Source organism: Equus asinus, chromosome 24 (genome assembly GCF_041296235.1).
Source record: "Equus asinus isolate D_3611 breed Donkey chromosome 24, EquAss-T2T_v2, whole genome shotgun sequence".
Taxonomy (NCBI): Eukaryota; Metazoa; Chordata; class Mammalia; order Perissodactyla; family Equidae; genus Equus; species Equus asinus.
In genome coordinates, this window is record NC_091813.1 from 63777183 (window position 1) to 63802330 (window position 25148).

At 41.7% G+C, this 25148-nt stretch overlaps 1 protein-coding gene across 3 annotated transcripts in view; it reads left to right on the forward strand.

Annotated features, from left to right (window-relative positions):
* The first annotated feature begins 10279 nt into the window (after window positions 1-10279).
* The window catches only part of LOC106835758 (ectonucleotide pyrophosphatase/phosphodiesterase family member 3-like), a 110490-nt gene continuing 95621 nt past the window's right edge, over window positions 10280-25148 (forward strand). For 2 of the 3 annotated variants that reach the window (XM_070496352.1, XM_070496354.1), the window contains exon 1: window positions 10283-10503. The gene's annotated coding sequence lies outside the window, so the exon portion shown is untranslated. Of the gene's footprint in view, window positions 10504-25148 lie in introns of all 3 variants that reach the window. The other variant, XM_070496353.1, reaches the window with a different exon arrangement.

The following is a 25148-nucleotide window of genomic DNA, read 5'->3' on the forward strand; positions in this document are numbered from 1 at the left end:
GCAAACAAAAGTCTGTTATGAGTTTGAAGCCACAAGGAATCTGATCCTTTGTTAACCTTTTCATTTTACAACGTAAACAGAGTGGAGGAAACTCCCCCTTGCCGCTCAGCTACACTCCCGGTTGCCCTCTGTGAAAGGAGGATGAAAATCCCCATGGCTTTCTCACCCTTCTGGACACCGAGACTGCTGGGCTGTGCCACACTCCTCTTGCACCCATGGGCTTTCTCCTGAAAAGCATCAGATCAAAAGCTTTAGATGACTGCCCCAGGGACAAGAAAAGAGAAGCAAAATTTCAATGGACATGACCTTTCAAAACTACTTAATTCCTGTCCCTCCAGTGGCTCAATTCTTCCAGAACGTGTTTAGCGCCATTTCACACGATGGCAGGTCAGTGCCTCTCGTGACCCACACAGATCAGAAATCTGCACTAACTGAATACCAGGAAGCCCATCCTCACCCAGAAAAACAAAGGGGATGCCTTCAGCCAGAGAGCGACAGTTTCTTTCTTTTTTTGATAATGTTTTTTTCCTCATGGACAATGTTTTCCCAACTGCTAAAAAAATGAGTTTCATAAATATGGATATACAATCTAAAGAAAAGAGAAAAGAAAGCATAAAAGAAAGAAATAGCCAGTGAGAATTATTGATATCAAATGGGCATAATTGACACAACAAATAGAGAAGGCCTTCAGTAAAAAATTCTTACTCCATGGATGTTTCTGTTCATAGAACACTCCAGGCAAATGACAGAATATGAATGTCATCATTTGCAACACCAGTGGATCTAGGCAATGTTCATCATTGGCGAACATCCCCCAAAAGAGACAGGCCGACAAGACGTGCCTCTTGATGGAAGTAACACCTCCACCTATGAAGTCTATTTGCTAAATAAATAAATAAAACCTGAATATAAATGACCCTTTGGTTCTAAGTTCCAATTTTCAGAAATACAGGAGATGGCACACAGCTTAAGTCACAGGATGTGCCATCGGCAAAACCCAAACTGGAAAACTCTACAGTACAAATGACACCAATTCCCCAAACTGTAAATTGCAAGAGGAAAAAATGTGGAAGAGATAATTTACTTTTTTTTTAAGGGAAAGATTCACCCTGAGCTAATATGCGTTGCCAATATTTCTCTCTTTCTGTTTTTCCCTTGCAAAGCCCCACTGTGTGGTTGTGTATTCTAGTTGTAAGTCCTTCTAGTTCTTCTATGTGAGCCACCACCACTGCCACTGTGTGGCAACTGACAGACGGTGGTGTGGTTCTGTGACCCGGAAATGAGCCCATGCCACTGAAGCAGGGAGAGTGCTCAACTTTAACCTCCAGGCCATCAGGCTGGCTCAAGAATCTACTTTAAAAGACTTCAAATATATCAGCCAGTTGCAACGTATGGAATCTAGTTCAATCTTACTTCAAACAATCTTTACAAAGACTATTATGAAACAAACAGAAAAATTTGAACATTGAATATTTGATGATATGTTGGGATCTATTGATGGTATTATAATTTTGTTAAATACTTATTTTTTTAGATACATACATATTTATGGATATATGATATTAACTTTAGGGTTTGCTTTGAAATTATCTAAAATTTTGGGAGATAGGTTATTGGGAATAAAGACTATTTTTTTTAAGAAAAAAATTCAAAACTTGTAAATAAGCAAAAAGAGGGCTGATCACAACTTCATTTCAAAGTAGGAATTATCTAAAAAGCCCACCTATGGATTATCTCATTACCTAGGAGTATGTACCTTTACCTAGCTTATTCTTTACGATGCATTCCACAACTCAGTAAGGGTAGCAGTTAATTGGTGGAAACGAAAAGGCATTTAACTGATTTTTATCTGATAGCAAATAAATTGTCCTATAGAAACTCAAATCACTTCTGTCCCATCAAAAATTAGAGTTTTAGTGATTTTATTCCAACATTCTTTCAGTCCTATATGTTGTTAGTCTCTTAATTTCTCTTTGAGCCAGCTTAATATTCCAGTTGGTTGTCTAATTAATGAGTTCATAAATCTTCAACATGTTCACTTTACATTCATATGAGAGCTGTAATTTATCTTTTTGAAAATTATACTGTGTCAATATGAGACAAGACTGACCATGAGTTGATCATTGCAGAAGCTAGCTGATGGACATATGGGGAGGACATCACACTGTTCTCTACTTTGTATAGGTTAGAAATTTACCGTAAAGCTTTTAAAAATTCTAAACATTAATTATAAAAGTAACTAGCTGATTTCTTGCACAAAAATTATTCAAATCCCCTCAAACTACTCTCTGTAGATATAATTTTGGCAAAAATCACTTAACATCTTTAAATATAAGGTATTGAACCCTTAGAGTCAGAAAATGTTTCAGTTTATTTAAAAAATAAACTGAAATGGTTAAATTAACTCCATCAAAGTAACTGGTGGGTGGTAGCGTAAAATTCAACACTGCTTATAACAATTATTTTTGTTTCTGTTAAATTCAGACAACATAGTGTGATGAATTCAGTAGGAAAATTTGCCACATAACCTGAGGATCAGTCTTGAGATAAAAGTTAAGAGCTATAAAATTGGGATGTGGCCGGCCCCGTAGCTGAGTGCTTAAGTTCGCAAACTCCGCTTCGGTGGCCCAGGGTTTCGCCAGTTCGGATGCTGGGCCCGGACATGGCACTGTTCATCAGGCCATGCTTAGGCGGTGTCCCGCATGCCACAACTAGAAGGACCCACAACTGAAATATGAAACTATGTACTGGGGGCTTTGGGGAGAAAAAACAGAAAAAAAAAGATTGGCAACAGTCGTTAGCTCTGGTGCCAATCTTTAAAAAAAAAATAAGATTAGGACAGAAGGCAGAAGAATATAGAGGTCAGAGGCAGTATGGTCAGTGAACTTGTTAGAGAAGTAAGCAAACCAGAAACAATACTTGCCTTTGTGAATCTAGAGGGATTTTTTTTTTATTGAGGTCATAATGGTTTATAACATTGAGTAATTTTATGGTACTTGTTATATCAGTTTCTGTATAGACTGCATTGTGCGCACCACGAATAGTCTAGTTTTTATCCATGACCATACATATGTGCCCCTTACCCCTTTCCCTACCCCCACCACCCCCTTCCCCTCTGGTAACCACCAATCTGTTTTCTTTATCCATGTGTTTATCTTCCACATCAGTGAAATCAGGCAGTGTTTGTCTTTCTTTGTCTGGTTTATTTCACTTAACATAATACCCTCAAGGTCCATCCATGTTGTGGTAAATGGGACAATTTTGTCTTTTATATGGCTGAGTAGTATTCCATTGTATATATATACCACATCTTCTTCCATTCATCAGTTGATAGGCACTTGGCTTTCTTTCACATCTTTGCTACTGTGAATAATGCTGCAACAACACCGGGAAGCATAGATCTCTTTGAATTGTTGATTTCATGTTCTTTGGATATTACCCAGTAGTGGGATAGCTGGATTGTATGGTATTTCTATTTTAAATTTTTGGGGAAATCTCCATACTGTTTTCCAGTATGGCTGCTCCACTAACCATTCCCACCAGCAGTCTATGAAGGTTCCCTTTTCTCCACATCCTCTATGTCTCATCTTGTTATTTATAACGATTCTGATGGATGTGAGGTGATATCTCCTCGTAGTTTTGGTTTGTATTTCCCTAATAATTAGTAACTTTGAACATTTTCTTCATATTCCTGTTGGACAACTATATACCTTCTTTGGAAAAATGTCCATATCCTCTGCCCATTTTTTGATTGAGTTGTTCGGTTTTTTTTGTTGTTGAGTAATATGAGTTCTTTATATTTTGGAGATTAATCCCTTCTCAGATATATGATTTGTAACTATTTTCACCCAGTTGGTAGATTGTCCTTCTGTTTTGTTCATGATTTACTTTGCCTTGCAGAAGCTTTTTGGTCGGATATAGTCCCACTTTTAAAATTTCTTTTGTTTTCCTGGCCTGGGTAGACATGGTATTTGAAAAGATGTTGCTATGACTGATGTCAAAGACTGTACTGCCCATGTTTTCTTCAAGGTGTTTTATGGTTTCAGGTCTTACATTCAAGTCTTTAATCCACTTTCCTTTCTCCATTGTATGTTCTTGGCTGCTTTGTCGAAGATTAGCTGTCCACAGATGTGTGATTTCATTTCTGAGCTTTCAATTCTGTTCCATTGATCTCTGTGTCTGTTTTTGTGCCAGTACCATGCTATTTTGATTACTACAGCTTTGTAGTATATTTTGAAGTCAGGGATTGTGATGCTTCCAACTTTGTTCTTTTTTCTCAGAACTGCTTTAGCTATTCGAGGAATTTTGTTGTTCTATGTAAATTTTAGGATTCTTTGTTCTCTTTCTGTGAAGAAAGTCATTAGGATTCTGATTGAGATTGTGTTGAATTTGTAGATTGCTTTAGGTAACATGGACATTTTAACTATATTTATTCTTTCAATCCATGAGCATGGAATATCTTTCTATTTATTTATGCCTTCTTCAATTTCTTTCAAAAGTGCCTTATAGTTTTTAGTGTATAGGTCTTTCACTTCCTTGGTTAATTTATTCCAAGATTTTTTTCTAATTGTAAATGAGATTGTATTCTTGACTTATCCTTCTTCATTATTAGGTATAGCAATGTAACTGTTTTTTCTAAGTTGATTCTGTACCCTGGAACTTTGCTATGGTTGTTTATTTCTAATAGATTTCTCGTGTATTCTTCAGTGATTTCTGTACATAGAATCACACTATCTGCAAACATCATGAGTTTTACTTCTTCCTTTCCAATTTGAATAATTTTTCTTTTTTTGCCTAATTTCTTTGGCCTAAACCTCCAGTACTATGCTGAATATGAGTGGTGAGAGTGGGCATCCTTGTCTTGTTCCTGTTCTCAGAGGGATGGCTTTCAGCTTTTCACTCTTAAGTATGATGTTGGCTGTGGGTTTGCCATATATGGCCTTTATTGGGTTGAGGTAGTTTCCTTCTATACCGATTTCATTTGGAGTTTTTGTCATAAATAGCTGTTGGACCTTCTCAAATGCTTTCCCTGCATCTATTGAGATGATCATGTGATTTTTATCTCTCATCTTGTTAATGTGGTGTATCACATTGATTTGTGGCTGGTCAACCATCCCTGCCTCCTTGGAGTAAATCCCACTTGGTCGTGGTGTATGATCTTTTTAATGTATTGCTGTATTTGGTTGCCCAATATTTTGTTGAGGATTTTTGCATTTATGTTCATCAATGATACTGGCCTGCAATTTTCCTTCTTTGTGTTATCCTTGTCTGGTTTTCGTATCAGGGTGATGTTGGCCTCATAGGATGAGTTAGGAAGCTTTCCATTATCTTCAAATTTTTGGGATAGTTGGACAAGGATAGGTATTAAATCTTCTTTGAATGTTTGGTAGAATTCTCCAGAGAAGTCATCTGGTCCTGGACACTTGAGTTTGGGGAGGTTTTTGATTACTGTTTCATTCTCTTTACTTGTGATTGGTCTATTCAGATTCTCTATTTCTTCTTGATTCACTCTTGGGAGGTTTATGAGTCTAAGAATTTATCTATTTCTTCTGGATTACCCAATTTGTTGGCATATAACTTTTCATAGTATTCTCTTGTAATCCTTTGTATTTCTGTGGTATCTGTTGAAATTTCTCCTTTTCCATTTCTAACTTTATTTACTTGAGACTTCTTTCTCTGTTTTTTTAGTGAGTCTAGCTCAGGGCTTGACAATTTTGTATATCTTCTCAAAGAACAAGCTCTTAATTTCATTGATCCTTTTTGTTATTTTTTTCAGTCTCTATTTCATTTATTTCTGCCCTAACTTTCACTATTTCCCTCGTTCTGCTGACTTTGGGCTTCATTTGCTTTTCTTTTGCTAGTTCTCTTAGTGTAGTTTAAGATTACTTATTTGAGATTTTTGTTGTTTATTGAGAAAGGCCTGTATTGCTGTAACTTTCCCTCTTAGCACCGTTTTGTGGCATCCCATAAGAGTTGGTATATTGTATCTGCATTTCATTTGTCTCCAGGTATTTTTTTAATTTCTCCTTTGAATTCTTCTTTGATCCAATGATTGTCCAGTAGGATGTTGTGTAGTCTCCTCACACATTTGTGACTTTCCTAGCCTTTTTCTTGTAATTTATTTCTAGTTTCATGGCCTTATGATCAAAAAAGATGCTTGATATGATTTCAATCTTCCTAAATTTATTGAAGCTTGCCTTGTTTCCCAACCGATGCTCTGTCTTTGAGAATGTTCCATGTGCACTTCAGAAGAATGTGTATTCTATTGTTTTTGGATGGAAAGTTATACATATTTCTATTAAGTCCATCTGGTCAAGTATTTCATTTAAATCCACTATTTCTTTGTTGAATTTCTGCCTTAATGATCTATCTTTTACTTTTGGAAGGGTATTGAGGTCCCCCACTGTTTATTGTGTTGTGTCAATTTCTCCTGTTAGGTCTGTTAATAGTTGCTTTATATTCTCTGGTGCTCCCATGTTAGATGCTTGTATATTCATAAGTGTTGTGTCCTCTTGGTTGAATGTCCCTTTTATCATTATATACTGCCCCTCTTTGTCTCTCATTATCTTCTTTATCTTGAAGTCTACTTTGTTTGATCTAAGTATGGCAACACTTCCTTTCTTTTGTTTGCTATTTGCTTGGAGTATTGTCTTCCATCCCTTCACACTGAGCCTGTGTCTGTCTTTAGAGCTGACATATGTTTCCTGCAGGCAGCATATTGTTGGATCTTGTTTTTTAACCCATCCAGTCACTCGGTGACTTTTTATTGGAGAATGTGTTCTATTTACATTTAGCGTGATTGATATTAGAGGGCTTACTACTTCTGTTTTATCTCCTACTTTCAGGTTCTTCAATTTTTCCACTGTTAATCTTCCCTTGTATTTCTGACTGCCATTTGAGTTTGGTGGATTTCTGTGATGGTTTTCTCAGTTTTCTCTTTATTTGTGAATTATGGCTCTGCTCTGATTTTTTGTTTAGTGCTTATCATGAGATTTGTATAAAAGATTCATAGATGAGATTGTCCATTTCCTGATATCCTCTTATCTCCATTAGCTCAAGCATGTTCCATTGTTTTCCTGTTTCCCTTCTGAGTTATTGTTGTCACAAATTGTTCTTTTCTGTATTGTGAGTTTGTGAGTAAATTGAAGTGTTTATAGTTATTTTTGATGCTTTCCTTCCCTTTATCTTTCATGTTATAATTAAGTATTTGCTTAATTTTTGTATAGGTTAGAAATTTGCCGTGAAGCTTGTAAAAATTAAATGATTTTATTCTCTCTCTTAGGAGTAGGGGTCAGGTAACTTAAATATTAAAAGGATAAATTTAAATTTGTATGTAAAGTTGGGGAAATGTTAAACACATTGTTGGCATTTAGTGATAGTAGTCTAATTTTGTGGTGTTATTTGTAACACCATTTTATTAAGGAGGAACAGAAGACTCAGAGAGTTCTTGTAATCTGTACAAGGTCACATAGCAAGCTTCTTCCAGAGGGCATGTTTTTGTGCTTACAAAAAAGAAAGAGAAATCAGAATGTCATACAAAATCTCAAAAAATAACGCCAAGGAAAATTCTTTTCTGTCTCGTAAACATTGAAGAACCGTGTGGTTTTCCTCTTTTTAGACTGGGCTAGATGTCTGTGGTCTTGTCCTGGGCACTGGGAGGGAGCTGGAGAGGCTCTGGAGCAAGCAGCTGCCAAGATAATTACTCCACAGCATATCTCACTTTGTAAAAGCTGAGAGGAGTTGTTTCTCAACTTTGAGAAGTCATAGTTCCAACATACATAAGTGGGTTTTGTTTAGTGTTTTGGTCTCATCTACAGCCAAACTTTCAGGACCAAGGGAGAAATGTTTAAACCTTTCTGTTTAGTGAAACTTGAGGAATCTTGTAAAACCTTAAACTATCATCTTTACTGCCGTGCTAGAGCAGGACCCTCCATCGCTAACACAGAGGGGTTTAGGACTGAGGATGAAAAACTCGTTGTTCACCTTTGCACGAATCAGAGAAGTTGTGTAGCAGTTGCATGTCTCATAACTTTATTGTCCTTTGGAGTTTGGAGCTGTCCCTCAGACTGGAATATAGACAAGACCAGGCACAAGTTCCACAGGCGTTGCTGAGTGCACAGCTTAACAATGTGAGTGCCATACTCGAGTCATTTTTATTCTTCAGGTTTTAGAATTTCAACTGGATTTTTATAGTTACCTATAAAAGTCCCAGCTGGCACAGGAGAAGGAATGAGCATAAGGCAGAGGCCACATCCTGGTGGCCCAAGTGCCAGGCCCACTCTGCAGATGGGTTACATTTTTTTTGGCCTTTTAGGTGTCTAAAGAAATTGTTTTTCTGAACGTTATAGACAAAATTTTGCAATCTGGAGCATTCACACAAACATCTAAATTTCCTGTTTCTCTTGAGAAATCTCTCTGCCCAGAGTGGGCACTCAGTGTGCTAAGTGAACACTGCGCCCTTTAACAGGGCACGCAGTTCACCTGCAGGGGGCGCCTCCGTCATTAATGCTTCTGGAGACGCCCTGATGTTTGAGTTTGTGACCCTGCAGGCTGTACGCTGACTTTCCAATGGGCGAAACCTTTACAGGGACCTATTGCCTCACTGGGGTGCAGACAATACATTGATTGCAATTGCTTTGTCAGGTTCAAAGCCGCTTTGGAAGGTCTCTGATGAGTTGCTTTCAGAATTTTGACACTTATTTGATCAATCTCCATGGAGCAAATCTTTGTCCTTGAATCTAAGTTCTGGAAACAGTTAAAGGAAAATTGGGAGCCAAGTTTGGGGATATAAAATATGCATGATTACAAAATACTGAAAACCTGTTTCTCTTGAGTGGTTTGTAAGCTGACTCAAAGGTACCTCAAAAGAAAACCAACTCAATAATGCTGTGAGGGATGGCCTCTACTCCTTCCAGATGCCAGTTACCCTGTCCACTAAGCTGTCATCATGTCCTAATTATGACTCCATTATGCAGAGACGACTTGGTTTAAATTTCTGGTTTATTACCCTCACCCCCTTCCACCAGACTGAGCACCACCTGGGAAAAACATACTTTTATTCCTCTTTGAGATGGTATGCTTAGGTGGAGGCCAGAAGATTGAATCGAAGGATTCATTATTGAATGAATGAGTCAATACAAATGGAACGCATCCCAAACCCACTATTTTAAACAGGACAAGAGACCTCTGTTAAACATCCCTTCTCATTTTTAAAGACATTTGTATGTATTCGTGTAATCAAAATGAGTTGACAATTAACTGTTTCTGCATTGTCTAACTTTCCCTGGTCCCTGAAGTCAGTCCCGGGGTCTTGCAAAGCACTTGAAAGTCACTGGATTCCCCTTGACAGGCAGGACGTACTACGCTCCACACTTGTGGTTTTTTTGTGAGGAAGGAAACGTAAAAGTTGTAGAATCAGAGGTGAATCAAAACCCACCGAGAATTACAGCCGACTGTTCGCGTCAGTATCAGAGCCTTTCAGACTGTGTTCAATTGTCTGATATTGCTAACCAAGTGTCAGCGTCAACCCCAGGACGGCGCACCGCCGACACTTTGAAGCCTTCAATGCAGCGAGTCTAAAAGGACTAATTAAGCAAATAAATTAAAACAAGAGCAGTGGCAAAAACCCAGACGCCACATAAAACTATGACAGACTCAGCATCCCTTACACATGTGCGTATTTGTAAAGCCAGATATTTTAAGGTTGCCTATTCCTCTCTGGGTAGCGGGTGGTAGGGCTGTAGGGAATTCTTGCGTGTTTCTACAGAGCAGAAACGTTCGCCTTCTCCACGGCCACCCTATAGGCTATTTGCATGTTCAACTGGGAACGCAGGGGCTGTCCTGACCCCGCTCTCCCGCGTTTGAGAAGCTGCACAGCCTGGCGGCCGCATCCTCCTCCTGCGCCCGCTCTATTTGGGGCCTCATGAGCTCATGGCCTGTGCAGACCACACTCTGCGCTTCCAGTCCCGCCCGCGCTGCCAGGCCATGCAGGGCGATTCCTGCAAGTGCGCGGACGGTGCCCGGGGCGCGAGCAGGGGCGGCTGGGGGGAAGGTCAAGACGGGCCCACGCAAAGGACCCGAAATAACCGACACGCCGGGAGCCCGAAATCAGACAAGAAGCCAAACAATCCGGGGTGTCGGGTTGCTTTCCCCACCCTCCGAGGTCGGGGTGGGGGCGCGGGACCAGGCGTACGGCGGGCGGGGCGGGGCGGGGCGGGGCGGGGCCGAGTGGGGCGGGGCCGAGGTGGGGCCTATTAAAGGTGCCCCGGGGCGGAGCGGCGGCGCCGGGTCTCGATGGAGTGCGGAGAGGGCGGGCACGGCCGCCGGGTAGGCTCAGCGGTGAGCGGCCGCGACCCGAGCCGTGGCCACGCGTCCCCAGCGCCCGGGGACCCACAGGTGGCCGAGTCCCTGCTGGCCCCCATGGAGGTGGGGGAGGAGCCGCTGGAGAAGGCGGCGCGCGCCGGCGCGGCCAAGGACCCCAACACCTACAAAGTGCTCTCGCTGGTAGGTCCGCGGCCCGGCCCGGGGGCGGGAGGGCGCCCGGCTGGTGCGCCCCGAGCGCGGTGGGCCCCGCGCTGGAGGGAGGCCCCTCTCCGCGCCCCTCTGCGCCGCCGTCCGCGCGCGTCCCCCGCCTCCTGCCTGTGCCTGGGGGGCGTTCCCGCTCACCTGCGCGCGGATGCTCCCGAGGGCCTGCCGCGGGCGCGGCCTGCGGGCCAGTGTGGTCTTCAGAAACTCCCCCTCCTCCCCAGACAGTACGAGGTTTTCCGAGGGGAAAACGACCTGCCCGAAAGTTGGTCTCAGGAAGGAGTAACTGGGTCCCCCCCGCAGCCCCCTTTGGGAGACTGGGTGCAGTATTGATGACTTTCCTTGCGCGAACTGATTCTGCTTGTAGGATTTAGCGGAGCTCCTGAAGTTTTATCAGGACCTTTAGGAAATACCTTTTCCTTGGGCTCTGTTTATGAATTTCTTGGCATTATTATCCTCTGCTGCTGCACCTCTGGCTGTTTGACACAGAAGTGTCTTAGGACTTGCTTCCTCTAGTAGGACAGTTGTGGATACCTTCTGTCCCATTAGGTGGGGTCTTCTGCTGTAACACAAATGGAATTGGGAAGCATTCTTACCTCATGTCGGTTTTGTTTTGTTTTTATCTTCATTCTGGTTTACTTCTTGCCAGACCAAATAGTTACCTCATGTCTTTTGATGAAATACTGTGGCACATTAATATACACCAAAACTCATTGCCGTCTTTTCGAACCTCTTCATTAATGATTGAACTGAAAGTGAAACCTCTTATCCCCTCTTCTTTCCCTTCCCTGCTTTAATACCCTTCCTCCCCCCAGACCTTCCCCAAATGACGCACTTCCACGGGGAAATGTCTCCAAGAGGAGCTTGAGTTGGCATCAGAGCGCTCAGGGCCACGTCTTCTAGAAAGGAGCTGCAATGATGGGCTTCCTTTTTCACGTTAAACATCAGCACGCTTTTCAAAAGCTGAAGAAATGGATTGACTGATTGCGTCTGGGGTGGGGCTTAGTAGAGGCCAACTGCTGAGGTGGTCCTCAGCCACACAGGTTTTATCCAGTGGGTAAACCCAGCAGTTGCCTTGCAGACGGATGATCAGGGGCAGTGTGACTGCTGCATTTTTCTGAACATATTTCAGGTAAACCTGGACGACGTAGGGATGTGAGAGTGGAGGCAGAGGGAAGATCCTGCCCCCCTTTGCCCCTCCCCAATGTGGTGTTTGATCCCAGGGGAAGACTAGCATGTTCTGCTCTGGGATTTTGGGTCCCGGAAATGCTCGTGCCTGGGCACTGAGCCGGACCGTGGGAAACACCCAGAGGGCAAATCCAGGTGTTATTCTCCACATGGTTCAGAGGACATGGTAAATACTGATGCCTTTCCTTGGTTCCGAGCTAAGTTTTGAACTGAAGTGTCAGCCTCCACTGAGGCTGGACTTGAAGATTTCTTTGAAACGCCTGTCTTGTTCTCTGGCGTCATTTTAAAGGACAGGTAATTTTCAACCACATTGTGATGCATTTCTCCCTCCTCCCGTGAGCCCTTCTGCAGCAGTATTTTGTATGTGTGACCTTCTGTGTGTATGGATGCCTGTACCTGTGTATCTGTGAAGGGCCCTGTGTGGGTGGTGGTGAGTGAAGATTCCTTTCACTTTTCAGTGAAAACGTTTTCCGTGAGTGGCAGAAGTTGGCCTTGTTTATCGGAAATTTGGGTATGAAAATGATTAATTCTGTTGTTAGCTCTCTCCCCTTCCTCTTTCAACACATTATCTTACCTCTAGAATGCAGCCTGGAGAATGTTCAGGGTAGTTCTCTGCTCTTGATTTGACTTGAAATTGACATTGCTCTTTGGTTTGTAAAATTTAATGTCCGTCCAGCCACAGTTTAGCATTTTACTTCAAAATGACCAGAGCGTCTTAGAGGCCAGAGAAGTCTCCAGTTTGCCCCTTATGCTATTTGTGTCACGTGTTCTAATGAAGTGCTCCAAAGATTTCTAGGAACCCAACAGACTGTTGTGTTTACTACTGGACCTGAGACAGTGCCTGATGGTTACTGTCACTCTTGGTTGAATGAATGAATGCACTGCGTTTTTTCTTAGCCCGGGTGACATTTTGACTTGGAAAAGGTCAAGATGGGCAGACTGAATACACAGCCACAGACCCATATGTCCAGTTGAAGGTCTGGAATCTGAATACAGATGCAGTAATAGAGATGACGCTTGGGTGTAAATTCAGGGATGAGATCCACTGGGCTATGATTGTGTTAGCGCAGAGGGAGACGGCAGAGGCGGTGAGTGAACTATAAACACAAGTTCCCAACTAAGGGCCGTGTACCTGAGGGGCCACAGAGGGCCTCCGTGACGACCTGGATTCAGAATCAGGGTCTAGCCACTGGGCGCTCCCTCACGTACAAACAACCCGTGTGTGACCATCTGGCAGGTACAAGTGAGGCCATCCTGCTGGTACCAACGACAGTCTCCCTCACTATACCAGGGCCTCTCCTTTTAGGTGCCTTCGCTGTCACACCCCAAATTCAGTCTCTGTGCTTCTTGTAGGGAACCGTTTTCTCCAGCCTTGCTTTCTATTGCTTGCTGTCTCTGCTTTGAGTCATGTTCTGGTCTTTCTCTTGCTCACCTCTTACATCTGCACTATGTCCACTCCATGCGGTCTCTCTCTCCTGGATACACAGCCACCCTTTCAACACCTTTCTCTTTTTCCCTTCTCTTCCACTCTTTCAGTTCACTCTGGACACTCAGGTTTGCTGTCTCCTCCCCCATCCTATCCTAGTCTTGACTCTGGAGAGTATCCCTGGTGGTTGTGTTGAGAGACCTATGTGTTCTGTATCATAAAGAAGTGGGACCATTAACCTTATTAGAATATTTACAGAAATTTTTATCTCTCAGCTTCTCATCTTCCTCCAGCTAACTCTTTTTTGTCTCAGATTTCAGTATTAAAAGTAAACAAAAATAATTTTAGATTTAGTTTTGTTTTTGAGTTTGATAAATTCCATTGCAAAATATTTGTGTGACTTTTAAGGCAAAATAAATGTATTTCATCTATGTTATCGGCTTTTTGGACAAGCCAGAAAGCTTAATTGTGGTTTATAACTTTTTTTTTTCAGTAGAGGAAGAGGCATTTCAAGTTTCAAACAACTTAGGAATAAATAAGCGTTTGAAATACAACTTGTGGTTAGAGATATGCCCTGGTTAAAATAAACACGCCTCTGTCAACCATGAAATGTGTCCCAAACAACAAGCAATAAAGAAGAAACCTTTTAGCCCATGAGGTCAGGGCAGAACGTGGGTTACTCTGCTCGCCTAAGTCCTCTGCAGCAGGAACGAATGTTCAGAATGCTGACCCCAAATGAAAACCCTTTGGCATCAAATAAGATCCAAGTTATATATTTGCCAAGAAAGTGTAATAATATATTTAAAAGGGCTTTTGGAAAGAGTGACTAGAATGTTCAGCTAAATATTAACTAGAACACTCAATTTCCTGGAACCAGAGAATCTGCAGTTTTTAGACAAGCACCTCAAGTTACTCAGATATAGTTGGTTCATTTACTCCACTTCTAGAAATAATTGGCTAAATTTATAGGCAAAACTCACACTGTTTGTGGGTAGAAGACTATAAGTGACAGGACTGACGTGTTCCCTGGCATCGTTTTGAATTATTAAAAAACTAAAATATGTTGGAAAGATGTTCAACATCACTCAGAGAAATGCAAAATAAAACCATACTGAGATAAAAATTTCTCATGTTCTAGAAACATCAAAAAGTTGATTGTCACTCTACTGTGCAACTATAGAGAACAGATACCCTAACACACTGCTGGGGGAATATAAATTACTGTGACCCTTATGAAAAGCTATTAGGCAATTTTTATAAAAATTACAAATACACATACCCTCTGACCCAGCAATGCTACTTCCAGGAATTTATTGCGTCCTCTGTATAATATTATTAGTATTGTTTAAAGTGGAGAAGGTAAGAAGCAACCTAAATATCAGTCAGTAGGGTCTGGTTAAATAAAGGAAGGTGCAGCCATATCATAGAATATGATGCTGCTATAAATAAGGAAGAAAGGGAGGAAGGCAGAAGTAACTCTTAAGGGATTGATGTAGAATTACTTTGAGGATTTAATATTAAGAGGAAAAAAGCAAGGTGCCAAAAAACGGTTACACAGTATGGGAACATTCTATAAAAATGATTGTGTATGTGTAAAATACTCCTAACTGGAAGCAAACGGGGCATATTGGCTGCAGACAGGGAAGAAACCAGGTGATTAAGCTAAGAGAAATGGAAGGAAGATTATTCATTGGTTCCACATTTTGGTATCTTTTCCGTTTTGAACCATATGAATATGTTACCTATTCAAAAATCATGAAAACAAATGTAAAAAAGGAATGTATTGCCACTATGTGATCCATGTCTGTGATCCATGCCAGTGGCTCAGCTGCCAACCGTCCTTATTTTCCTACCCATAACGCACCCTGAGGAGATAATGCACTAGTGGAACACCAGCTCTTTAAAGACCACACATTTTGTCTTTTTCATGGATATATTTTCTGGTGACTGTTCTTTGCTACCAAGTTTTACTCGTCTTTCCTCATTTTTATTATATTTTTGTATCCTTATTATAGAACCTTTGTATGCTTATTGTGGCATCTATGTATCTTCCCTAGGGTATCTTTATTACAGTATCTTTGTAGCAATGCTGTGTCAGTTCCTTTATTGAGTAAATGAATGAAATTTTTATCCTTCAGAATCCCTAACACAGCTGTTTTCAAGTGCACCAAAAAAATCAGAATAAGATCAAAACGATTTTATATACTCTAACATTGGGGAGATTTTTAAGAACATCTTACACTGTTTGTCATCAACTTGACTTCTCAATACAGATTCTCCACTGGGAGAACACAAATGGAAACGAGAATACACAAATAAAGGGTGATGACAATTATTTCTTCCTTTCCAGAAATATCTTAACAGCAACATCAAAGTAAATGAAAAAAATGGAGTCAAAAATCATCAGCTGAATGTATTGAAAACACAGTGCTCACCTGAGAAAGACCACCCCAAAACTGTCTGAAGGCCCCCAGACAGCTAATTAGTTTTGTTTTTTCATCTTCAGAGGTGTCCATAAACATGCTGAAAAAACTGAAATCACATCATTTGCCACTAGTTTTAAAAAATGTAATTCAACATGACCAGAATAGTGAATCTTATAAACCTCCAACATAAGCCTAAGTAAATTCTTACAAATATACGGTCATGTAAAAATACGAAAATCCTCCCTCGGTGGCCCCCCCGTCGCCCGGGCTCCCCGGCCGTCCACTCACCACCACCTCCTCAAAAATGCTCTGTAGTTGCGTCTCCATGTTGACCATCGCCCCCGCCTTCCTCGGACGCCGGCGCGGCCCCGACCAGGAACAGGGGCCGAGGGGCGGAGATGCTGCGGGAAATGCCAGGGTCCTCGGCACTTGGCCGAGAGTCCCACCCACCACCCAGCCAACTACTGCAGCCCCCATGGAAGCCAAGATGCGCCGGGTGCGCGCAGATTATGAAAACCACAGAAACCAAAGACCCAGCTGGATGGTTCTGGTTGGGGAGAACGGCGCCCACGGGCCCGATGACAGTGCCCCCATATGGAGCCTCAAGCCTATGTCCCTCCAAGGCATCATTGGCTGCAGGCCGCCACCTGCGGCTGAAGCAGGAGCTGCGTCCTGCTTGGGCCACTTCTTTTGCATATGGGGAACGAATAAGGCTTGAAGCCCCAGGTCTGCAGCATTGGGGGAATGCTCCTGCTGCAACCCAGGGTCAACCTGAAGTCTGTGAACTGTGACCCCTGGCAGAGGGCTCCATCAGCAGCCTGGGGCTGGGAGTTGAAACCACACTTTTCCTGATGACGAGACCGCGTCTTCTCAGCTATGGTAACCTCAGTGTCTTGCAGGCTTTCAATGAAGGTGGAAAAAAATACATGAGGAGTGATGTCAGCAACATGGCAGAGTGAGCTGTTCCCTTTGTCTCTCCCCTTTTGAGTGACAACAACATGGACATTCATTGAACAATGGAGGATATCAACACAGAACAATAGGACATCTGAGAGCCCCACACAGCTATACATCTGAAGGTGGATGGCTGGGTTCCCAGGAAGCAGGGGAGATAAGTGCTACCCATCCCTAGCAGCAATGAGCCAGGTTATGGGTCCTCACACAGCGGCCGGCACTACTGTAACAGGAGGTGGGGACAGACCAGACTGTGGGCAAATGCTCTCTCAGCTGATGGGAGCACCCACCATACTGCCACAACAGCGCTAGTAGGAATGTACCCTGGTGTGACCATAAGAGGAGGCATCAGCAGTGCTGCATGTGTGTGCAAGTGCTCTCCTGTCCCGTGGGAGCACCAACTGTGCCGCCACAGGCCCAACGAATAGCCCCTTGTCTGGACCATGGGATGAAACTCCACCCACCAAGCACAGTGGGAGCAGAGACGTTGGCACTCCCATGTGCAAACTCTGTCCTGGCCTGCAGGAGCACCCACCATACCCATACTGCTCCCAGCAGATGGGGCGAGATAGAAACATGGCTCCTACTTACCCCTAGCAGTAGCAGGTGAAATCTGTGACCTGATCATGCTACTAATGCACCAGGAAAGGATCAGTTCATCAAAAGCCATGAAAAACTACAGTAACACTTTTGAGCAGAAGGAAAAGGAAAAGTCTCCAGAAACCAACGAGAAGTCACAGAAATGTACAGTGGAAATGACAGAGAATTAAAAATAGTTATCATCAACTGAAAAATTACAAGACATCTCAGAAGGAGAGTACAGTGAGCTCAGGAATAAAATTAGTATGAAGAAGGAATACATCACCAAAGAGATGGAAACTCTAAAAAAACCAAAGAAAAATTCTGGAAATGAAGAACACAATTAATGAGATAAAATTGTAGAATCCATAAAAAATAGAGCTGATTTTGTGGAGGACAGAAGTAGTGATTTAGAGGAGAGAAATATAGAAATGCTTTAGGTGGAGGAGGTTAGAGAAGTAAGATTTAGGAAAATGAAGAAATTCTTTAAGTAATATCTGACCTGATTTGGAAAAGCAAGGTAAGGATTATAGGTACAGAGGGAGACAAGAGGGAGAAAGAAACGGAGAGCTTGCTCGAAGAGATAATAGCTGAGGACTTCCCAAACATGGGGAAAGAACTGGACTTACAATACATGAAGTCAATAGAACTCCTAATTACATCAATGCAAAAAGACCTTCTCCAAGGCACATAATAGAAAAACTGGCAAAAGTCAGTGACAAAGAAAAAAATATCAAGGGCAGCAAGGCAGAAGAAAATAACCTAAAAAGGAACCTCTATCAGGTGATTAGCAGATTTCTTGGCAGAAACCTTACAGGCTAGGAGAGAATGGAATGATATATTCAAAATAATGAAAGACAAACAGTTTCAGCCAGGAATACTCTATCTGGTGAAACCATCCTTCCGATATGATGGAGAAATAAAAGGTTTCTCAGATAAACAAAAGCTGAGGGGGAGTTCACTGCCAGCATACCTCCCTTAGAAGAAATGATAAAGGATGCCCTCATAACTGACACAAAAAGGTAAAGGTCTACGTAGCTTTGAGCAAGGAGATAAATAGACAAACTCAGAAAACTGAAGCTCTCTATCAGAACAGGTTAGCAAACATTTAATTATATAATAAAAGATAAAGGGAAGGAAAGCATCAAAAATGCTTCAATTTAGTCACAAAGTCACAACACAAAACAGAATAATTTGTGACAACAATAACTCAGAAGGGGAAGAGAAAAGGGATGGAACCAGCTTAGGCTAATGGAGATAAGAGGCTATCAGAAAATTGACAGTCTTATCTATGAGATCTTTTATACAAATCTCATGGTGACCACTAGACAAAAAATCAGAGCAGAGCCATAATTCACAAATAAAGAGAAAACTGGGAAAACTGTCACAGAAAACCACCAAACTGAAATGTCAGTCAGAAATACAGAAGAGAGTAACAATGGAAAAATAGAACAACAGAAAGTAAGAGATAAAGTGGAAGTATCAAGCCTTCATATATCAATAATCATTCTGAATGTAAATGGATTGAATTCTCTGAAAAAAGACACAGTGGTTGGACAGGTTAAAAAACAAACCCAACTTTATGCTGACTCCAGGAAACACATCTCAGCTCTAAAGACAAACATAGGCTCAATGTGAAGTAATGGAAGATGACACTCCAAGCAAATGGCCAACAAAAAGAAGGTGTTGCCATGCTTATATCAGACAAAACAGACTTCAAGATAAAAAAGACAATGAGAGACAAAGAGGGGCAGTATGTGATAAAAGGAACCTTCCATCAAGGGGACATAACACTTATGAATATATATGCACCTAACACAGGAGCACCAAAGTATACAAAGCAACTATTAACAGACCTAAAGGGAGAAATTGACAGCAACACAATAATAGTGGGGGACCTTATCATCCCTCTTACATTAATGCGTAGATCATTCAGACAGAAAGTGAACAAGGAAACAATGGCCTTAAACGAAATACTAGACCAGATGAACTTAATCGATATATATATAACACTCCATCCAGAAAACAGCAGAATACACATTCTTCTCAACTGCACATGGACATTCTAGCTGATAGACCACATGTTGGGAAACAAGGAAAACCTCAATAAATTTAAGAAGATTGAAATCATATCCAGCATCCTTTTTGAACCCAGTGCTATGAAACTAGAAATCAACTACAAGAAAAAAGGTAAGAAAGTCACATATATGTGGAGATTAAACAGTATGCCACTGAACAACTATTGGATCAATGAAGGATCAAAGGAGAAATTAAAAAATACCTGGAGACAAATGAAAAAGAAAATAGAACCTACCAACTCATGGGAAGCAGCAAAAGTGGTTATAAGAGGGAAATTCATAGCAATGCAAGCACGCTTCAACAAACAAGAAAGACCTCAAATAAGTAATCTTAAACTACATGTAACAGAGCTAGGAAAAGAACAAAGCAAGCCCAAAGTCAGCACAATGAGGCAAATAATAAAAATAGAGGAGAAATAAATGAAATAGAGCATAGTAAAACAGTAGAAGGATCAATGAAACTAAGAGTTACTTCTTTGAGAGGATAAACAAAATTGACTAACCCTTAGCCAGACTTACTAAGCAAAGAGGAGAGAAGTCTCAAATAATTAGACATGAAAAAGTAGAAATTACAATGGATGCCATAGAAATACAAAGGATCATTAGAGATTACTATGAAAAACTATATGTCAACAAATAGGATGCCTAGAAGATATGGATAAATTCTTAGATTCATACAACCTCCCAAAAGTGAATCAAGAATTAATTAAGAATCTGAATACACCATCACAAGTAAAGAGATTGAAACAGTAATCAAAAACTTCCCAAAAAACAGAAGTCCAGCACCAGATGGCTTCTCTGGAGATTTATACCAAACATTCAAAGAAGATTTAATACCTTTCCTTCTCAAACTATTCCAAAAAATTGAACAAGAAGGAGCACTTCCTAACATTTTATGAGGCCAAAATCACATTGATCCCAAAGCCAGACAGGAACAAGACAAAGAAGGACAATTACAAGCCAATGAATATAGATGCAAATATCCTCAACAAAATATTGGTAAACCAAATACAGCTGTACATTAAAAGGATCATAAACCATGATCAAATGGGATTTATACCAAGGAGGCGTGGATGGTTGAACATCCAGAAATCAATCAATGTGACACACTCCATTAAAAAAAATGAAGAATAAAGATCACATGATCATCTCAATAGATGCAGAGAAAGCATTTGACAAGATCCGGCATCCATTTGTGATAAAAACTCTCATTAAAATTGGTATAGAAGGAAAGTACCTCAACATAATAAAGGCCATATATGACAAACCCATAGCCAACATCACACATATGGTGAAAAACTGAAAGCCATCCCTCCCTCTGAGAACAGGACTCAGACAAGGGTTCCCACTCTCACCACTCCTATTCTACATAGCACTGTAGGTTTTGGCCAGTGCAATGAAGCAAGAAAGAGAAAGAAAAGGTACCCAAATTGTAAATTAAGAAGTAAAACTGTTGCTGTTTGTGGACGACATGGTTCTATATATAGAAAACCCTAAGAATCTGCCAGAAAGCTGTTAGAAATAATCAACAACTACAGCATAGTTGCAGGGTACAAAATCAACTTACAAAAATCCCCATATAACACCAAGTGCTTTGTTCCTTCAGCTTCTCCCTCACTCTTTGAGGCAGATCTTGGGGCTCTGACGAACTGGTTCCAAATTCAGGGCCTGTCACTTGTAAAACGTGATGAGTTATCTGCTTCTAAAGTACAACAATAGGACAAGCCTAGGACTTACATTCTCATTTCAAAAGGGAGAAATTGAAAAGATGAAAGGGGTCACAGGTTCCAACCAAGTCTGAAATATCAGGGCAGATTCCATTTGATTTTAAGGCTTGAGAATAACCCTCTTTGGTTTGATGCTCTGTCCTCCAGGCCCCCTGGGATGATAGCAAGAGTGAGGAGGGTTTCTATGGAAGGATAGCCTTGTGGAGATTGTAAGCTCCTGAGTGGGAGGAGGTGGGTATCCAAGCATGGGGTGAAGTGGTGGCAAGATTGGGAGGCTGGTTCCATGTAGGGGATTTGATCAAATAAGCAAAAATAGTAAGTTCAATGAGAGTCAGGTTTCACACCGTGGGATAAGGGGGATACATAAATAGAAAGGGGAAAACTAAAATGAACCCTGTGGTGCTTGGTTGGAATTGGGAATTTTGATATGAACTCATGGATTTCAATAGATAGTTTTGGAAATAAGTAGAGATGATAGGTGTAATGTGTGCACAAACACATGTCCGTTTACACGTTCATACGTACATTCTTTACCTTTAGCAATCGAGAGGGCCTGGGAGTAGCTGCTCTCCAGTGATCACCCCTGGAGCTCAGATCTAACTACTACTCTCTCTTACATGAGTCAGGATCTTTGGGGTAATGCTTGCTCACAGGGCTGGGCCAGGGAAAGTACAAGAGAAGCATGAAGCATCTTGTTATACCAGAAAGCAAGAAAATTCTTAAAGAATGATAGGAGCTTGCAGGCGTTTCCACTGGCTGAGTTAGGAACAGTATGAGCATCAAAGTGAATAATGACACTAATGGGTTATAACTCATTGAGTAAAATAGGAAACCACGGATCCACAAAGATGTAAATAAATAGATGGGTAAATTAAAAATTTGGTGAGAAATGGTATATTTATACAGTTTCAATGTAACTTCACATACAATACTTATTCATAGTAATGAGTACTAATAAGAGTAACTTCACAGTGGAGAAGCCAGAAGCCACCGCTTTAATCAGGTGATCAAAGTGAGCAGCATCAGGAAGGGGACAAACTGAAATCAGGCACTGCATGATAGGTTGGGTGAGAAGGATATGGCATCACTACAGTTATTTTCCTGCCAAAGTTTTATTCCTTGAATCTAATCATGGGGAAATAGAAGACAAAATCATGTTGAGGGACATTCTACAAAACTGGTCTGTGACATTCAAAAGTGTAAAAGTCAAAGACATCAAGGACTAACTGAAAACCTCTTCCAGGATGAAGGAATTGTTCCATGACAAGTAAATGCAAAACGTGATTTTGAATGGGATCCTTTTACTCTAAAGGACAATTGACAAAACCTGAGTGGGATCTGAGGATTAGGGGCTGGCCTGGTGGCACAGTGGTTAAGTTCATGCATTCTGCTTCAGCAGCCCAGGGTTCGCCATTTCAAATCCTGGGTGCGGACCTGGCACTGCTTTTCAAGCCATGCTGTGGCAGCATCCCACATACAAAACAGAGGAAGATGGGCATACATGTAAGCTCAGGGCCAATCTTCCTCAGGAAAAAGAGGAGGATTGGCAGTGGACGTTAGCTCAGGGCAAATCTTCCTTAAAAAAAGAAAAAACCTGAATGAGGATTAGACGGTAGAAATGTATCAATGTTAGTTGTTTGATTTTTGTAGTTATAGGAAAATGTCCTTATGTAGAGGAGATGTACACACTGGAGTGCTTGGAAAAGATGGGAGACCAGGTTGGCAACTTACTCTAAAATAGTTTAGGAAAAAAATTGTTCTTTGGCTTGGTACCTCCAACTTTTTAAATAGTTTGTAATTATTTAAAAATACAAAAATTTACTAAAGATAAAGTAAGAATAAAGAAATCACATTTGCAAGAAATAAAAAGAAAGCTAGCAGTTCCCTTGAAATATTTGCATAGGAAAGGTGGATTCTTCCAAACCAATGCTCAGTGACAAGAAAGAGATGGTCCTGTTAGTTCTGTGTGCCATAACCAGTAGTCAGTCTGTTCTGTTAAAATAGTCCCCTGAATCCTTATCGTGGAATTCCTGTAAAATGATATATAATTTCCTCAGCAGAAAGTGTCAAACCAAACTACAATGTTCACTAGAATAAGAAAAGAGCAGATAAGAAGAGGACTGGTTGGAGATGGCTTTCCTCAAAAATGACTAAGCTCTCAGCGGGAAGAAAAATTACCTGGAGCAGCTAACAGCAGATGGAGCAAAGGGGAATTTTGCTCACTTAAGGAAGTGTGCTAAGGGTCAAATGAGTGCAACTCAGTTGGCTCAAGGTGGAGGCTTAGTGCTGGGAACTGGAACTAAGTCAGAAGTTCAGGAGACAAGTAAAGACAAGGGAGATGGAGGTGCCCAGAAAGTCCATGACAAAGTGAGAGCATCCCGGAGGTCTCTGTGGAAAAGGCTGATTATATTTAGATCATGGTTAGAGCCAGACTCTTGACAAAGAGTTGGATCAGCCTGGAGAGGGAGGCAGGGTAGACGGCACTCAGAACTGGAGGACCCTGAAAGCCAGGATGGGGAGTCTGAGTCAGCAGCTAATGAGACGATTGCTTTGGGCTTGTAAATAATGAAATGAGCTACAAGAAAGAAAAATAAACCACTTGGTTTAGAAGAAATATTGGGCCACATTTGAGGCTCAGAGGATGTACCTACTTCCCTAAGGAATAGGGTGTCACAATTCTGATAGGAAGCTGGAAACCCTAGATGCTGAGGATGGAGATGAAGCAGCTTAGGGGCTTTGGAAGATGAGAGTAGAGGGTAGGGAAGAACTCAGCAGATGCCATCAGAATGCGAGCAACATAAGGGCATCATCTCTGTCTTCATGTTTTCTGTTCCAAATTATAATGTAGTGTCATAAATAAATAAATGAATAAATGAGTGGAAGGACACTGAAAGTGTAAAGGAAGCCGTGGAGAGTAAGCTGGGTTCCATGTCACAATCAGATAAGAAGTTATCTTGTAGAATCATCAAAGAAGTGAAAATCCCATTGGCCAAGACCATAAAAATCCCACTGGCTAGGGATCAGGGTTCAGTGGTTTTTGAGGACTTTGCCCTAGTCCTGGGGAGTGAGCCATTGCTTGGGGATGGCATGGTGGGGGTAGGGGATGGAGGTGGGGATATGGGTCCTTGCTTCACTGGAGACCAGGAATGCTGGAAGCCAGCGCTTTCTGGATTTTAGAGTGAGGAGTAAAGTGAACTAACATGAGAACTGTCTCCCCAAGGTAAGGGCTAGAGATAGGGTCTGCAGATGGGCTGGAGATGACACAAAGACTGGACGACTCTGATAAGCACCTGTGTCAAGCTTGCTGAGTGACCTGAATCTATGTATGTAGTTGTAATTACAGACACACACACGAACAAATGGACTCTGGTGTTAAATAGCCTAGGTTCCCATCCTGACGCTTCCCACTTAACTGTGTGCCAAGCCCTTTAATCTCTTGAAGCTTCAATTTTACCAACTGTAAAACTGTCAATTCCTGTGGGAAGGAAAGGAGAATGTGCTTAAAGAATCCAGTCCAGGGGCTGGCCTGGTTGCGCAGTGGTTAAGTACACACATTCCACTTCGGCGGCCTGGGGTTCACCAGTTCAGATCCCAGGTGCGGACATGGCGCTGCTGGGCAAGCCATGCTGTGGTAGGCGTCCCACTTATAAAGTAGAGGAAGATGGGCACAGATGTTAGCTCAGGGCCAGTCTTCCTCAGCAAAAAGAGGAGGGTTGGTGGCAGATGTTAGCTCAGGGCTAATCTTGCTCAAAAAAAAAAAAAAAGAATCCAGTCATACCAGGCATAGAGGAAGCAATCTATAATCGGTAGGTCTGGCTATCTTATGCGCTTTCTTTAACTCCTTCTCTCTCTAAGACAGCTGGGCCCATCAGCAGAGTTCAGGTGATATGGAGAACTCCAAGATAAATTGAAAAGAGGGAGAAAGTCCTTGTCTCAGGGGTAAGACCTTTGGAGGGGACATTCACACTTTGTTTGTGCGTGGGTAGGTCAAAGGGAAAGTATCCTGATAGTTCTGAGGCTGGAAGGATGTTACTGGGGAACTGTTCCGGGAACCCCTGTAAAGGAACATCGTCTAACCATGTCAGTGTTTGTGTATGTGATGGAGGGCCAGGATGGGGACAGGAGTGGTTGCACAGTAATGAGTATTGTGTGATGCTGTATCGAAAGAACTTAACTTTGACCAAAAAGAGGTGTGGTCTTTGTCCTTGACTTCTGGAAGGTAATCTCTAAACTCTTAGGATGTGAT